The 17952-nt window shown below is 40.8% G+C and overlaps 1 protein-coding gene and 1 long non-coding RNA gene across 2 annotated transcripts in view; one reads left to right on the forward strand and one right to left on the reverse strand.

Moving 5' to 3' along the window:
- SLC31A1 (solute carrier family 31 member 1) overlaps positions 1-17952 on the reverse strand; it is a 37533-nt gene that overhangs the window by 5444 nt on the left and 14137 nt on the right. The window lies entirely within an intron of this gene.
- Positions 15-14302, forward strand: LOC141408612 (uncharacterized). Its single transcript, XR_012424462.1, has 3 exons — positions 15-149; positions 11593-11713; positions 13155-14302. It is a non-coding gene; the product is annotated as an uncharacterized lncRNA (long non-coding RNA).

Genomic DNA, 17952 nt, shown 5'->3' on the forward strand with positions numbered 1-17952 from the left:
TTGCCATGTTGCCCAGGCTGGAATGCAATGGCTATTCGCAGGCATGATCCCGCTACTGATCAATACAGGAGTTTTGACCTGCTCCATTTCTGACCTAGGCTGGTTCACCAGGCAACCTGGTGGTTCCCTGCTCCTGGGCTTGTTTCTTGGTAAATACTTTGTCTATATGGAATTTGTCTAATAAATGAATGCTCTCCTGGCATCTTTACTCAGAATTATTTTTCATAATCTACAGATGGAGAGAGAAGGAATTCATGCTAATAGAGATCACTTTTGGAGACTGTAGCAGAAAGGGTTTACATGTAGGGCTACAGATGCCTAATCCTTCCTTATTCTGCAGAATTGTTCCTTTTTTTTTTTTTTGAGACAGGGTCTTGCTCTGTCACCCAGGCTGGAGTGCAACTCACTGCAGCCTCAACCTCAGCCTCCTAAGGAGGTAGAATCACAGGCCTTAGCTTAGTCCACCACCACCACCATGCCTAGCTAATTTTTTGTTTTACGGTACAGATGAGGTCTCATGTTGCCCAGGCAGGTCTCAAACTCTTGAGCTCAAGCAATCCTCTTGCCTTGGCCTCCCAAAGTGTTGGGATTACCCATGTAAGCCACTGTGTCCAGCCAGTATAGTTCCTTTAATAGGTATTGCTTAATATATGTTCAAACTTAAATATTAGATAAGGAGAAGAAAAGCAGCTTCTTTGGATTGCAGGAAACAGACAATCTGTAATAAGATACAAATGAACGCCGTTAATGAAATTTAACTGCTTTAAGGCTTTCTAATCATAAATGTCAGCAGATGAAAAGCAAGGACTTCAGATAAGTCACCTAATTGGGATGGCCTGTGCCTAATCTGGATATTTTGATTACATTTTCACATACAGGACAACCAGCCTTCAGCTAATTTAAATTTGAAGAAAGGTCTACTGTGGCCCTAGGCAAGCAATGTGCTCAGACTTTAGATATAATTTCAATCCTACCAGGACATTAGAGTGAAGAACATGAAAAACAAGGTATAAATTGGATACTCTATATTAAATTAAGTCCAGACAACTGCAAATTCAGCCTTGTTTCTTTACTACCACATCACTGTATTGCTGCAAAAGTCATCTAAGACATAAACCAAGGAGCAATAATTCCCTTTTCTTTAAATTTTTTTTTTATTTTTGAGACAGAGTTTTGCATTGTTGCCCAGGCTAGAGAACAGTGGCGTGATCTTGGCTCACTGCAACCTTCACCTCCTGGATTCAAGCGATTCTTGTGCCTCAGCTGCCTGAGTAGTTGGGATTACAGGTGTGTACCACCACACCTGGCTAATTTTTTAATTTTTAGTAGAGATGGGGTTTCACCATGTTGGCCAGGCTGGTCTCGAACTCCTAAGCTCAAGTGATCTGCCCGCCTCGGCCTCCCAAAGTGCTGGGATTATAGGCTTGAGCTACTGTGCCTGGCCCAGAAGCAATAACTCCTATAGCTAGAGCTGGAGTGGGAGAGTGGGAAGCTGGGGTGTGTGGAAGGGAAGGTGTTGATGGATTCTCTTTATGTGTCCCTCAACTCCAGTCTGTGGAAGAAAAAGTGGTTTTAAAAATTCCAAGTAGGTATTCGTGTTCATGAAACCAAGTATGCTTTTCATTATTCATGCACTCAATAAATATTTATCAAGCTCCTATTACATACCAAACTCTAACCTAAGTGCTAATAATTCAACAGTGAATATGACAAACAAGGTTCCTAATAGGGAGAGAAACAATAAACACAATTTCATGTTGTGAAGGAAATAAGCTGAGAAATAAGACACAATTACTAAGAGGTAAAGAAGAAATTGGCTAGGTGCGGTGGCTCATGCCTGTTATCCCAGCACTTTGGAAGGCTGAGGCGGGCAGATCACTTGAGGCCAGGAGTTCGAGACCAGCCTGGCCCAACATGATGAAACCCCATCTCTACTTTAAAAAAAAAAAAAAAGCAACAAAAATATTAGCCAGGTGTGGTGGTGTGCACTTGTAATCCCAGTTACTCGAGTGGCTGAGGCATGAGAATCACTTGAACTTGGGAGGTGGAGGTTTCAGTGAGTCAAGGTTGCACCACTGCACTCCAGCCTAGGTGACAGAAGGAGACTGTCTCAAAAAAAAAAAAAAAAAAGACTGTAGGTAGGAAATTTATATCGATTCAGGGAGCTATCTATTTATCTATTTTCTCCTTGTTAACTCCTACCCCATGGTTCTATGACAGCTGGCTTAAGAAATAGGTTCTTATTTCTAGTGAAGGATAAGGCAAAACATCAGGTAGGCATAATCAAAGATCCCCTTTCATGCCAGACACTAGATTATTTTATAATTATAGAGCTTGACAGTGAAACCCCGTCTCTACTAAAAATACAAAAATTAGCCAGGCATGGTGGCATGCGGCTGTAATCCCAGCTTCTCAGGAGGCTGAGGCAGAGAATTGCTTAAACCCGGGAGGCGGAGGTTGCAGTGAGCAGAGATCATGCCGCTGCACTCCAGCCTGGGCAGCAAAGCAAGACTCCATTAAAAAAAAAAAAAAAAAAAAAAAATTACAGAGCTCAACAATCTGGTATTATTGATACCATTACCATAAAGAGATTAGATTGGAGGTATAAAAACATACATAACAGGGTCTTTGTCTACAACATTTTTAGAGTAAACACGAAAAAATACAATGCACAATAAAATAAAGACCACGCTCAAAGTGTTAATGATGGGACAAATGGCAGGTGGGCAGCTGTTTTCAGATAAAGAGGTAATCACGGTAGGATGGAGAGATCACTGGCATCTGAGTGATCATAAATTATGATATTGAACCAAACAAATGCAGTAAGAATGAAAAGACTTTCGCTAGCCAGGAAGACTATTAACACATCCTTATAAAAAGATAAAGGCAGAAGACACAAATACTGTTCTCTTCCAATAAGAGTCTGAAAAATGATTATAGCATAATAAAACCATAAAGAATTATTTCATTCCATATTATCAATATGAATCGTGGTCAGGAAGAGGCAATGAATATTTGCAAGAGTGCCTTCTTAAGACCAAAGGAAATAAAGAAATGAACATGGAGTCTTTCCTCAAGGAGCTTTAAGGCTAAAAGCTAGAAAGGGAAACTGAACAGTCATAATTTTCATTTTGGGATATAAGATAACATGTAAAGGACTGTTAAAAAAGCAAGACTAGGCCAGGCGCAGTGGCTCACCCCTGTAATCCCAGCACTTTGGGAGGCCGAGGTGAGCGGATCACCTGAGGTCAGGAGTTTAAGACCAGCCTGACTAAAAACCCCGTCTCTACTGAAAATACAAAACTTAGCCAGATCTAGTGGCAGGCACCTGTAATCCCAGCTACTTGGGAGGCTGAGGCAGGAGAATCACTTGAACCCGGGAGGCAGAGGTTGCAGTGAGCCAAGACTGTGCCATTGCACTCCAGCCTGGGCAACAGACTGAGACTCCATCTCAAAAAAAAAAAAAAAAAAAAACAACAAAAAAAGACTATAGTACCACAAACTACCTAAAAGTTGTAACCCTGATGATTTCCTTGATGAACTTTCATAACATTAATTATTACCATGAACTAATTTCGAAGACCCACAGGTTCTTAATTATTCAGGCCCCTCATTATCAATTAAGAGAAATCTACTCAATGATGACACATTATCAAATCTCTTCAGACATATCAGTGACTCAGGACAAGGTATATACAAATTTCCAGAAAACCTTTCAAAGTATGCACCTGTTTTGAAGTGTCATCTGTGCAGGATATATTTCACATCCAAATATACTAGGAGATAGAACAAGAGCAGAATCTACTTGCTCTCACTGTCAGTAGACAATGGATGTAATGTAATGGAATCCTATGCAAGGCTTACCCAATGGTGTATGAATAGGAAGGTACAAAGCTGTTGGAGATTACTATATAAACATACACTGTAGGCTCAAACACAAACCAATCCTGATAAGTCCTTAAGCTCACTAAAAGCTTTATTTTAGGAAAAGATCCCATGGGAATATGCAAAGCTAAATGACATCAAAAAAGGAAAAACTTACAAATTAATTATTAAAGCATAATAAATGAAAGTGATTATATTTTTTTATCTTCCCACTTAAATTTTCAGTGATGTGCTGTATGTATTTGGATAACTTATCTTCTAAAGCAATCAAACACACCTAACCCATTCTCTCTAGAATAGAAATTCAACTTATAGGAGGTAAACTACCATTGGTTCTTTTTAGCCTGTTCCTTTGGTAGCTTTAATCTAAGATGACTCAAGCTCAGCTGCTTCCAAAATAAAAATGGGTATTGATGTAAAAATAAGTTAAAATCCAGGGTCATAGCAATCTTTTTTTTTTGGAGATGGAGTCTCGCTCTGTCACTCAGGCTGGAGTGCAGTGGACGGATCTCAACTCACTGCAAGCTCCGCCTCCCTGGGTTCACGCCATTCTCCTGCTTCAGCCTCCTGAGTAGCTGGGACTACAGGCGCCCGCCACCTCGCCCGGCTAGTTTTTTGTATTTTTTAGTAGAGATGGGGTTTCACCGTGTTAGCCAGGATGGTCTCGATCTCCTGACCTCGTGATCTGCCCGTCTCGGCCTCCCAAAGTGCTGGGATTACAGGCTTGAGCCACCACGCCTGGCCGGTCACAGCAATCTTTACTCTACTTTTTTTTTTTTTAGATGGAGTCTCACTCTGTCGCCCAGGCTGGAGTGCAGTGGTGCGATCTTGGCTCGCTGCAACCTCCACCTCTCAGGTTCAAGCAATTCTCCGGCCTCAGCTTCCCTAGTAGCTAGGATTACAGGCATGTGCCACCATGCCCAGCTAATTTTTTATTTTTAGTGGAACCGGGTTTTACCATTTTAGCAAGGCTGGTGTTGAACTCCTGACCTCAAATGATCTGCCCACTTTGGCCTCCCAAAGTGCTGGGATAACAGGCATGAACCACCATGCCAGGCCAAATTTACAAATTATTTGTAAAGAACAATACTGTCTAAATCTGTTTTGTATGGCTATAACAGAATACCTCAGGCTGGGTAATTTACAAAGAAAAGAGGATTATTTGCCTCATGATTCTGGGGACTGGACAGTCCAAGAGCATGGTGCCAGCATCTGCGGGGCTTCTGGCAGAGAAGCAGAAAGGCAGGTGGGCATGTGCAAAGAGATATGGACTCACTTTACAGCAACCCAATCTTGCAGGAACGAATCCATTCCTGTGAAAGCAATAACTCACTCACTCCTGAGAGTGGACATTAATTTACTCATGAGGGTGGATCCCTAATGACCCAAATGCCTACCGGCTCTCACCACTGTTACAAATACTAACCAAAAAAACGTGAATATGTAACTCAGGGACAGAACTGAAAAACAAACAATAAAAAAACCCTTAGGATTCCTAACCTTTAATCTATGATAAAATCCACCTACAATATTTTATTTACCAAGTTGAGCTTATAACTAGGGTAGAAAGATTAGAATTACTGTGACCAGGTGTGGTGGCTCACGCCTGTAATCTCAGCACTTTCGGAGGCCGAGGAGGGTGGATCACCTGAGGTCAGGAGTTCGAGACTAGCCTGACCAACATAGTGAAACCCCATCTCTACTAAAAATATAAAATTAGCTGGGCATGGTGGTGCATGCCTGTAATCCCAGCTACCTGGGAGGCTGAGGCAGGATAATCGCTTGAATCCAGGAGGTGGAGGTTGCAGTGAGCGAAGATCCTGCCATTGCACTCCAGCCTGGGCAATAAGAGCGAAACTCCATCTCAAACAATAACAACAACAACAACAACAACAACCACCCCCAAAACAAAGAAAGATTAGAATTACTGTACTGCCCTTTCATTTACTTTTTTTTTTTTTTTTGCCAATTGAGGTACACTAGTTTTCTTTAACATAATTCAAAATAGTTCAATACTGGAGAGTCACCTTTGCATTAAAATAATGGAATGACAGGATTTAACTACATAACTGAACACATCTATACAAAGAATTTGGAAGGTGAAGGTGAATTTTAAAAGAAAAGGAAGGTGATCTGATTGTATGTCCTGGGAAAGTTACTTAGCCATTCTGGAGCTGGTCTCCAGCCTATACAACTTGGAGGATTCTTGGGAGGATTATATGAGATAACATACATAAAGCATCTACCAAAGTGCCCGATAAATGGCAGTTATTATCATTATGTGGAAGATTAGGGGATAAAAGACCTTGCGTAGGGAAAATCCAATGAGTGAACTTCGTGGGAGAAGGCATTAGTCAAAATATTAGCTGGGTTTCTCTCCCCACTTGACTTTATTAAGACAACCCTTGACTTGTCTGTTAGCTTCTCTCCTACAAAGTATGCGAGTCAAGACTACTTTCAAGACTGGGCACAGTGGCTCACGCCTATAATCCCAGCACTTTGGGAGGCCGAGGTGGGAGGATCACTTGAGGTCAGGAGTTTGAGACCAGCCTGGCCAACATGGTGAAACCCCATCTCTACTAAAAATACAAAAATTAGCCGGGCATGGTGGCGGGTGCCTGTAATCCCAGCTACTTGGGAGGCTGAGGCAGGAGAATCACTTGAACCTGGGAGGCTGTGTTGTAGTGAACTGAGACTGCGCCATTGCTCTCTAGCCTGGGCGACAAGAGCAAAACTCTGTCTCAAAAAAAAAAAAAAAAAAAAAAAAAAAAGACTACTTTCAAGTCTCTTTCTGCCTGTCCTGATTCCTGAGACCATGCAGTGGCTATGAACACTCATGTGAACAGTTCATAAGACCTCTTCCTTCTAGCACAGAAATCTTGGATCTTTTTTTTTTTTTTTGAGACGGAGTCTCTGTCACCCAGGCTGGACTGCAGTGACACAATCTCAGCTCACTGCAACCTCCACCTCCTGAGTTCAAGTGATATAAAATAAAAGATGGCCTGGCCATCTTCTTGGATTATTAAAAAAGATGAGAAATGGTCTAGGAATTGACTATTTTAAAAAATTAAGCAAGAGGTTATATGGAATTTAGTTCCCATAAAATAGTTAAGAAAAGGAGTTTCTTTCTCAGGAAGGCTTTAAACTATTCAGTTTCTAGGGAACATTTATCTTCAGTTAGGTACCTGAAGTTGGCTATGTGCCAACTTGTTTCTGTTGCTCTGAATGCTATTAAATATAGGAAACAGCACATGCTATATTGACTCTTGAAGAGCTCAGCACTTCTATTGCTTTCCTCTCTCCCCCATTTAATAAGTACGGTATGATATTTTTCCAAATAACTTTCAAAACCTCCTTATAGTCAAGGGTCTTTCATAGTCAACCTCCAAAGATTATCAAAAAAGTTTTCCCTATACCTGCCCTGTCACCTCCAAGACAGACACAGTCTGTAAAATCTAGTAAATACATACAAATTTATGGTCAGGAGTTAGGAAATTAGCAAGATGGCTAAATTCTGATGCCTATTCTGAGTCTTAGCATTGAGTATTGGCCTTATTTCTATTGCACAATAAGAATAAGATATAATAATCCATAGGGACTATGGAGATTAGATTGCACAAAAAGACTACACAGAAGTAGTCATACATCTGCCACATGGGCTCTTTTCTCTAGCTCAGACAGATATAATCTGGAGCCCCAGACAATTCTTTTGGAGACTGCCTGTCTTTCCTGGCTTCCATGATAAGGAAGAAAGTCTTTATTCTTAAAATGATTAGGGTCATATTCCTTTTTAGATTTGTAAAAACATTAAAAAAAGAGAAATCTATCTAGTTTATCTTCTACTTTCTATATTCATTACTTATAATTGGTAACTGTAAGTTTTTGGCAAGCACTTATACAGAAAATTCAAGGTCAAAGACAGTACACTACCATAAACAGGGATGCATGCTTATGGACTACGTCCACATGATCAACCAGTTTAACTGGGCGAATCCTGCCTTTTGATGACCTGTATGGGGTTAGCAGACACTCTGAGAAATGACTCTGGCTTTGTTTTGATTGCTTCTATAGGTGAATTTTAAAATTACCTTGGTTAGGTACAGTGGCTCATGCCTTTAATCTCAGCACTTTGGGAGGCCAAGGCGGGTGAATCACTTGAGGCCAGGAGTTTAAGACCAGCCTGGCCAACATGGCAAAACCCCAACTCTACTAAAAATTAGCTGGGTATGGTGGTGTGTCTGTAGTTCCAGCTACTCAGGAGGCTGAGGCATGATAATCACTTGAACACAGGAGGTGGAGGTTGCAGTGAGCTGAGATTGTGCCACTACACTCCAGACTGGGCGACAGAGCAAGATTCTTTCTCAATAAATAAAATAAAATAAAATAAAATAAAAATAAAAATTATCATCCAGGTGTGGTGGCTCACGCCTGTAATCCCAGCACTTTGGGAGGCCAAGGCGGGCAGATCATGAGGTCAGGAGATCGAGACCATCCTGGCTAACATGGTGAAACCTTGTCTCTACTAAAAATACAAAAAATTAGCCGGGCATGGTGGCACGTGCCTGTAGTCCCAGCTACTCAGGAGGCTGAGGCAGGAAAATCACTTGAACCCGGGAGGCAGAGGTTGCACTGGGCTGAGATCATGCCACTGCACTCTAGTCTGGGTGACAGAGCGAGATTCCATCTCAAAAAAAAAAAAAAAAATCTTAATGGCTGGGCATGGTAGCTTACACATGTAATCCCAGCACTTTGGGAAGCTGAGGCACGCAGATTGCTTGAACCCAGGAGTTTGATACCAGGCTGGGCAACGTGGTGAAACCTCGTCTGTATTAAAAATACAAAAATTAGCTGGGCATGCTGGTGTGCACCTGTGGTCCCAGCTTGAGAGGGTGTGGGAGATCACTTGTGCCTGGGAAGTCACGGCTGCAGTGAGTAGTGATTGCGCCACTGCACTCTAGTATGGGCGACAGGGTGAGGCCCTGTCTCAAAAAAAATTATCCTGATGGCTCAATAAATCCCACACACCTTTTGTGGAGGAGTGGTGGCAAAGGAGATGTAGGACAACAAAGGGGAGACCTTGATATAATACAGCAATAAACAGAACTTTGAGCTGGGTACAGTGGCTCACATCTGTAATCCCAACATTTTGAGAGGCCGGGGCAGGCAGATCGCTTTAGCTCAGGAGTTTCAGACCCGCCCGGGCAACATGAAGAAACCCCATCTCTACTGAAAATACAAAAGTTAGCCAGGTGTGGTGATGTGTGCCTGTAGTTCCAACTACTCAAGAGGCTCAGGTGGGAGAATCGACCTGAGCCTGGAAGGTCATGGCTGTAGTGAGCCATGATTGCGCCATGCACTCCAGCCTGGGCAACAGGAATGATACCTTGTCTAAAAAAAAAAAAAAAAGAAAGAAAAAAAAAAAAAGAACTTAGTGGCATTCTAGGTCAATATACTGGAGTTGCTTGGAAAAAACACAGTAGCTCCCAGTAAGTGGGAGGGGAAATACAATCTGATAAATTTTTAGGGAGAAGACTCTTCGCTTTGAAGGCTGTAATGTTTCCTACTCATTCCCTGGGTCCTGGCTTCATATTCCTATTCCAAAGTAACTGACAGAGGTCGGGTGTGATGGCTCACACCTGTAATCCCAGCACTTTGGGAGGCCGAGGTGGGTAGATCACTTGAGGTCAGGAGTTTGAGACCAGCCTGGCCAACATGGTGAAACCCGTCTCTACTAAAAAAAAAAAGAAAAACAAAAAACAAACAAAACAACAACAAACAAAACCAAACCCAAATTAACCAACAGAAATGTGACCATAATTGGATGACGATAACCATACAATCCTTTTGATATTCTAGCTGCCTTTCCCTTGCCTATGTCTTTCTTGAGGTGCAGTGATCATAGGTATACTTAATTTGATCAATTCCTCTTATAAAAGGTAGGCTTGATTAAACTATGGGTCTCGGCCAGAACTGGCAAAAACTTAAAGACCCCTAAAGTTGTGCCATACCAATGTATTAAATACGGTAAGTAAAATGATCAGTGGAGGTAGTAAAAAAACAGGTCAGGTCAACAAGAAAAAAAAGAAATGTAAAATATCTTAAAATTATATACATTCAAACACATATTGTTCTCCCCAGATTAAGTCTGTCAAGTGACAGTAGTCCATATGGCACTTGCTACAACTGTAGTCTTACAAGGATAGTCTGTACTTAGGAAAGCAATTATCCCAAACCCACCATTATAATTACCTTTACCTCACACACCCACACACATATCTTACATTTTATCTTTTTAAAACTTCTCCAATAAAACCTAGCTACTGTTTTGCCTTTTGCCTTTGTTGATAATAACTCCAAGGGATCATCTATAATAAATTCTCACTTGCTTGTCTTCATAGCAATGTTGGGGCTGAGAAGGATATTAATAGAATTGGCCAAGAATTAATTTAGTGATTATCTGCAGATTTCAATAATCCTTATATTATTCTCTCTCTCATCTTGTTTTTTTCTGACCCTGACAGATGGAGATATTTTCTCTTCCTTCACCATATACCTTCCCTGAAGCACTTTTCATGTAGAAAAGCCAAACTATGCCATACTCAAGTAATAGCAGAATTTATGTGGATGAATTACTCATACATCAGACTAATAAGCTGCATCAAAAGTAACCAACTGTCAGAGACATAAAGGAGGAAACTACTTCAAATAATTACACTTAAAACTTTAAGTGCCTTCATTTATGAGTGGCCAATGATCTAGGCAAACAAGAAATGCTGCATGGATTGACAACTTTTTAAAATAATAAAACAAGCTATGAATTAGTAGGAATAGCTTTTTTTTTTTTTTTTTTTTTTTTTTTTTTTGAGACGGAGTTTTGCTTTTGTCACCTAAGCTGGAGTAACTGGTGCGATCTCGGCTCATTGCAAGCTCCGCCTCCTGGGTTCAAGTGATTCTCCTGCCTCAGCCTCCCGAGTAGCTGGGATTACAGGTGCCCACCACCACGCCTGGCTAATTTTTTGTATTTTTATTAAAGATGAGGTTTCACCATGTTGGCCAGGCTGGTCTCGGACTCCTGACCTCAGGTGATCCACCTGCCTCGGCCTCCCAAAGTAATGGGATTACAGGCGTGAGCCACTGCGCTTGGCTAGTAGGAATAGCTTCTTTACTCATAAGCTCTTGGCTAAAAATATCTATTTTAGCAAAAAAGGACGATAACTCAGGAGCTGCCCTGAGAATCTTACTTTGACTGTACTTATGGAATGATAAAAAACAAAAACAAAAAACCTGTGATTTAATTATAATCAGAACAAGACAGGAATAAGCTGGGGGCAGTGGTGCGTGCCTGCAGTCCCAGCTACTCAGAGGATCACTGGAGCCTGGGAGTTTGAATCTAGCCTGGGCAGCATAGTGAGACAACCCCCCCGCCCCCACATCTCTTAAAAAGAAGGAATAAGACAAAGAAACACTTTATCTCCAGTATCAGTTGAAGGTCATCCCCTTCTATCATAAATTTCATCTTTCTACATCACTCCAGCTTATTAAGCTGTTCAAACTCAGCAAAGGAGATGAGAAACCTGTTGAGGCAAGACAGATCCTGGAGAAAGTGATTACGTGATTAATTATACAGTCATTGAAGGCTATTATTTGCAAGAGAAAACATGCTAAAGTCAAACTCAATTTTTAAAATGCCCATTGTCCAATCCCTAGGTCACCTATGTCTTCTAAGTAAACATGAATGGACCACGTAATTACTATATAAACAACAAAATATAAAGGCAAGAACTAGTTTAAAGGTGAGAGAGGACACAGGTGACATACACTACATTGGGTAAGTTATTTTACATTTTAGAGCTTCATTTTCCTTAACTATAAGAATACTGAATTATATAATCCATAAAGTTTCACCTAGAGTTAAAACTTAAAAAAAAAAAAAAGCCTAGAGTATAAAAACACAAAGCCCTTGGGAGGCTGAGAAGCCTAGAGTATAAAATACAAAGCTCTTGGGAGATCTGAACATTTACATTTTCTGGCCAAATTTACCTTCATAGATACTTTTGGAAAATATGTGTTTTGTGACAAATATGAGGACAGAGATTGTAAACAAAACTCATCCCTGTTTCTAAAAGAAGAAGGGAAGAGATTATACTGGCTGCTGTTGACTTTTAAGTGGTCTGAAATGCTAAACCAAAACTTTTTATGTGAATTAAATCTCTAAAGCATGAAGCCTTGACAAGTTCCATATAAAATGACATCAGGGGAAATGGAACAAACTGTAAGATAAGATCAACTTAAAAATGATTTTAGGCCGGGCATGGTGGCTCATGCCTGCAATCCTAGTGCTTTGGAAGGCCGAGGTGGGAGGATCACTTAAGAGTCCAGGAGTTTGAGACCAGCCTGGGAAATACAGTGAGACCCCATCTCTACAAAAAAGCAAAAAATTAGCCGGATGTGGTGTCATGCACTTGTAATGCCAGCTACTGAGGGAGGCCCTGAAGTGGGAGGATTGCTTTAAGCCTGGGAGGTCAAGGCTGCAGTGTGCTATGATCATGCCACTGTACTCCAGCCTGGGCAAGAGTGAGACTTTGTCTCAAAAAAACCAAAAAAACCAAACCCTACCTTTTCTGCCTATATGTACTTTATATTCCAGCCAAACAAGTCCAATGGCCAAAAGTTTCTAGTGCTCCTAGGAAACATCCCACACTTTTCTCTCTGGAATCTTTGCCTGCATTGTTTCTTAAGTCTGAAATGCCCATCCTTACTATCTCTAGTGCAACAAATCCATGCCATCCTCCAAGGTCTAGGTTTGTTTCTGTTTGTTTTGTTTTTTTTTTTTTGAGACAGAGTCTCACTCTGTTGCCCAGGCTGGAGTGCAGTGGCGCAATCTCCACTCACTGCAAGCTTCATCTCCTGGGTTCATGCCATTCTCCTGCCTCCCCCTCCCGAATAGCTGGCACTACAGACGCCCACCACCACGCCCAGCTAATTGTTTGTATTTTTAGTAGAGACGGGGTTTCACTGTGTTAGCCAGGATGGTCTCGACGTCCTGACCTTGTGATCTTCTAGTTTTAAGAGCTCTGAAGATCCATAGTATATTGTGCCTTTCCTAATAATTCTAACTGGAACTAGGTCTCAAAATACTCTAAAATGTTTTTATGATATTTTCAATCAATGCCCATATCATCATACTGATAGAATGGTATTGAGAAATGGTAGGAGAAACAGTTGAATGAAACTATTCTAAAATTCCTTCTCATCTTTATCAACTGCAGATGCTTAATGAGCCCCTCTTGGATGCTACTCTTTCTTGAGTCAGCTAAGAAGAGAAGTCTGGCTCCAAACAATTCGGTCTGGAAAGAGATGGATGAGCCATTTCTTCACCTATATGTGGATCACCTGAAACTGAAACCTGAGTGTCCCGTCTCTTAATTTGTGGGTCACAGAATCCCACTAAGAATTGGAAGGACCTTAGCAGTCATTGCATGGTGCTCCTCAGTAATACTCAAATTCTATAATAACTGTTCAAACACCTCTGGGAACTTGTCAGGCAAGTATGTTGCTCCCTTCCAGAAATATAAGGAAGCAAAATTATCTTCCTAGCCAAGCCAAATACAGAAGATGCCCCATAGGAATCTGAATCTTGCTATTTGACAGTGATGATGCTGATGAACCGGTACTCCAAGCTAAACCAGTATTTGTACTGCAGATACTATTTGCATGTACTTCTCAAGCTGTAATTTGCTTCTAAGGCTGCACTCTGAAGAACTAATTTCTGGCCTGCAAAAAGAAACCTAGGTATCTTCACCCCCACTTTTGATATCAATACACTGATTTTTAAGCTCACTATGTGGCATTTAAATCTGTTGCAGACTTATCTTTCCAGACTAATCTCAATCTACTCTCCTTCACATTCATATGTTCCACTGAAACTGACCTACTCACTGTTCCTCAATAATTTTTGTTTTTTTTTTTTGAGACAGTCTTGCTCTGTCGCCCAGACTGGAGTACAATGGCGCAATCTTGGCTCACTTCCACCTCCTAGGTTCAAGCGATTCTCCTGCCTCAGCCTCCAGTGTAGCTGTAATTACAGGCAAGCACCACCACGCCCAGCTAATTTTTGTATTTTTAGTAGAGATGGGGTTTCACCATGTTGGCCAGACTGGTCTCAAACTCCTGACCTCAAGTGATCCGCCCGCCTCGGACTCCCAAAGTGGTAGGATTTACAGGTGTGAGCCACCGTGGCCAGCCCCTCAATAAAATTCAGCACTTTGACATTTGTATGCGTTTTCAGGCTTTTGTAATTCCCTGGAATTCCTTTTATTTTTTCCCCCTCATTTTCTATATATGTACTAATCCTGCCATTATTTATTCAACATTTATCATGCAATAAAATGTGCCAGAATTAAGGATAAAGCTAAAACATGGCCCTTGATCCTTTTGATTTATAACCTAGCTCATTCCAGGAGGTTTTTCTTTAATTCTGAAGAAATCTCTCTTTTTTGAATTTCCCTAGCAATCTTCTCTTACAGAAATTTTGACTTACAGTTTTTAAAATACAAGATAAAAAATGCCATATGTACACAGCAAGCTTCTTGAGGGCAAGAAACTTTCTAATTTCTACTTCCTTACAGCATCTGGAAGAATACTCACCAAATACTCATTCATTCAAAAAGTATGTATTAATTCTTACAAAATCCATGTAGGTTTCAATATCTACCTATAAGGAGTCTGATGCAAAAAGACAAGGTAATTGCCTTTGTGGGGCTACTCAAGAGGAAAAAGTCTCTCTCAGTAAAAATGTAAGCAAATAAATATATATAGGAATGTATAATTACCATTTGTGTAAGTGGTATGAAGGAAGTACAACAATGAACTGTGGCAGAAAATAACGGTGAAAGAACTAATTTAGATGGAGGACAGGTGGGAAGAGAAAGAGAGGCGTTTTCTTAAAGGAGCTGACTTTAAACAGACTGATAAAGTAATTATTGGAGTTTAGTAGAAGGAAAGAGAAGAGCCTTCCTGAGTCAAGAGAAGAAGTAAGAGATCAAGGTTAACATGAACAGAACATACTGAGTGAGTGGAGGACAGGCTAATGAGGTTGAAGAGGGAAGCATAAGGAATACTCAATTAAGAATGTCTGGGCGCGGTGGCTCACACCTGTAATCCCAGCACTTTGGGAGGCCAAGGAGGGTGAATCACTTGAGGTCAGGAGTTCAAGACCAGCCTGGCCAACGTGGTGAAACCCCATCTCTACTAAAAATACAAAAGTTAGCTGGGTGTGGTGGCGCATGCCTGTAGTCCCAGCGACTTGGGAAGCTGAGGCAGAAGAATCACTTGAACCCAGGAAGCAGAGGTTGCAGTGGGGCCAAGATCACACCACTGCACCCCAGCCTGGGTGACACAGCGAGACTGTGTCTCAAAAAAAAAATCTTAAAGGTCATTTTAAGGATTCTAAGTTTTATTTCCAGGGCAATTGGAAGCTATTTAAAGGTAATATGCAGGGACTCATATTTCCTGTTTAAGTTCTTTGAGGCAGATTTACAGAAGGAAAAAAAATCTTTATAGATTAAATCCTTACGGCTACAGCTGTTTAGTTTGCCAGGATCCAGAATGGCATCTGTTAAAACTTTAGAAAGGTGAGAAGAACCATCTAATTTCTGGGCATAAAATGATTTGAGGGGCACAACTTAAGAATATTCTACAAGAACTAGTAAGGAATTTAAAATTTTTAAATTCCTGGATTTTAAGAGCTTCTAAAAGTCACATGCCACCCTTTGCAAGTGAGATTTGATCTTACAGACTATTGTTAAGAATCTGGGGGTAGGAGTTAAAAAAAAAAGTCTGGAGTCAGAAGGTATTCAAATCCTGGCTCTACTAATTTCTAGCTGAGTCTCCTGGTGACATTTCCTATAAAAGTCCCATGGGTCTTTAGTTTGGCAACAGGTACTACACATAGAGATTGCTACAGGGATCGTGTCCAGATTTCAACAGCATTTTGGTAAAATGACTCAAATTTGGTACTTGCTCAATAAATAAATCAATAAATATGATGAAGGTGAACTAGCCTCTGGGAGGGACAGGGGCAGCAGACTGTGAGACACACAGTAAGTGCTTAACAGACTACATAATCTATACTATACATCTTCAACAGTGATCTAAACAAACTCCACTTGTCACTCATACCTCTTCAAAACATTAGTGATTAATGTAAGACTTGTGAACTCCAGATTTATTTTTTAATTTAAAAAGAATTTTGAGACAGAGTCATACTCTGTTGCCCAGGCTTAAGTGCAGCGTCACAATCTCTGCAACCTCTGCCTCCTGGGTTCAGGTGATTCTTGTGCCTCAGCCTTCCAAGTAGGTGGGATTACAGGCGTGTGCCACCATACCTGGATAATTTTTGTATTTTCAGTACAGACAGGGTTTCATCATGTTGGCCAGGCTGGTCTTGAGCTCCTGACCTCAGGTAATCCACCTGCCTTGGCCTCCCAAAAAGTGCTGGGATTACAGGTGTGAGCCACCACGCCCGGCCTGTGAACTCTAGATTTCAATGCCCTGCTTTAGAGATAGTGAAAACACACTAGAGTGAGTCAAAGATGTGGATTCTGGTTCCAACTCTATCACTTTGAGTTCTTTTGGGGAAACACCTATCTCAGGGTTTCAACCTCAGCATTAACAACATTTTGGACTGGATAATTCTTTGTTGTCTGAGCTGTCTTGTGTATCACTGGGTGTTTAACAGTATCTCTGACCTCTACCAACTCAATGCCAGTAGCATTGCCCCAGTTTTGACAACCAAAAATGTCTCCAGACATTTCTCAATTTGTCCTATCCCCTTGAGAAGCATTTTCATACTCTGAGTTTCAATGTCTCATCTGAAACTCATGGAAACATGGAGATAACATCTATTTTATCCTCCTTCAGGGTTACTATACGATTCAAATAAGATAATGAATGGGGAAAAAGAGGGGAGAAAAGGCCATATGTGTAAAAGCCTTATTATTACTCTGTGGTAATATTATCATTATGCTCTGTGAGAGCTCAACAATGAGGTTAACGCATTCATATCTTGTTTACAGAATTCACTATAAGGTTTAGGTAAAGGCTATATGCAGTCTAATATACCTTTTAGGTGGCTATTCAATAAATACTTGTTGATTGATCGATTCTAAGTCTGGGTCCAACAGTAACTTCATTTACTTTTGTGGCATGTTCTCATGCACACTTTTTCTGAGAATTGCTGAGTCACAACATTGCAGTATGTTTCCAAACTTAACTCCACTTAAAAGAATAGGCCTAGATTAAACAAGAATAGTTATTCATTTTTCAGATGGAAAACTGAGGTATAAAGGTTAAAGGACTAGCCAAGGTCACAGGGCAGTTAGTCTAGTGGTCATCATTACAAGCCTGATTCTGACCTCAAGCCCAGTGTTCTTTTTATTATTCGTAGCATGGTCTGTCTATCCAACTATCTCCTGTTCCTAATCTCTTAACACCAAGTTAGCTTTTTTTTTTTTTTTTTTTTTTTTGCATTCTAAGGGCAACTCAGAAAAATGGAGGCAAGGAAACAGCTGTAGTTTTGAGAGAGGCTTGGAAAAAAAAATGTAGACCTATTCCTGTTGAGGCACAACTGGATATTCTCTACATTCAGGGTAAACCAATGTCAAGCTATCCTAGTGCTCTGACAAGTCTATGAAATCCTTGCCCATTAAGTTGTCCAGGAGCAGCTAAATCTAATCGTTACCCCCGCTCCAGAGCAGCTGTGTCCTGCAATGGTTCATACCATGCTGCTGGCATACAGTATGTGCTACAACTGTCATCTGCAGTATTCTTGGCTGCTCTACCTCTAAGTGGCTCTAAGTGGGGTGAAAATGGACTTCCATACAGCCCCAAGCTCTAGGCCACATTTTGGCATTCTGTGAGTAATGCGCAAAAGCCCCAAATGCCTTTCTACAATTTGTATTTTCAGGGTCAGAAACAGAACTTTTGAGAATAATTCATAAACATGTCACCATTTATTCTACTCCTTTAAAATGTCAGATAATCTCTGATTATCAAGGCTTTGCGTGA

The sequence above is a fragment of the Macaca fascicularis genome, chromosome 15 (assembly GCF_037993035.2).
Source record: "Macaca fascicularis isolate 582-1 chromosome 15, T2T-MFA8v1.1".
Taxonomy (NCBI): Eukaryota; Metazoa; Chordata; class Mammalia; order Primates; family Cercopithecidae; genus Macaca; species Macaca fascicularis.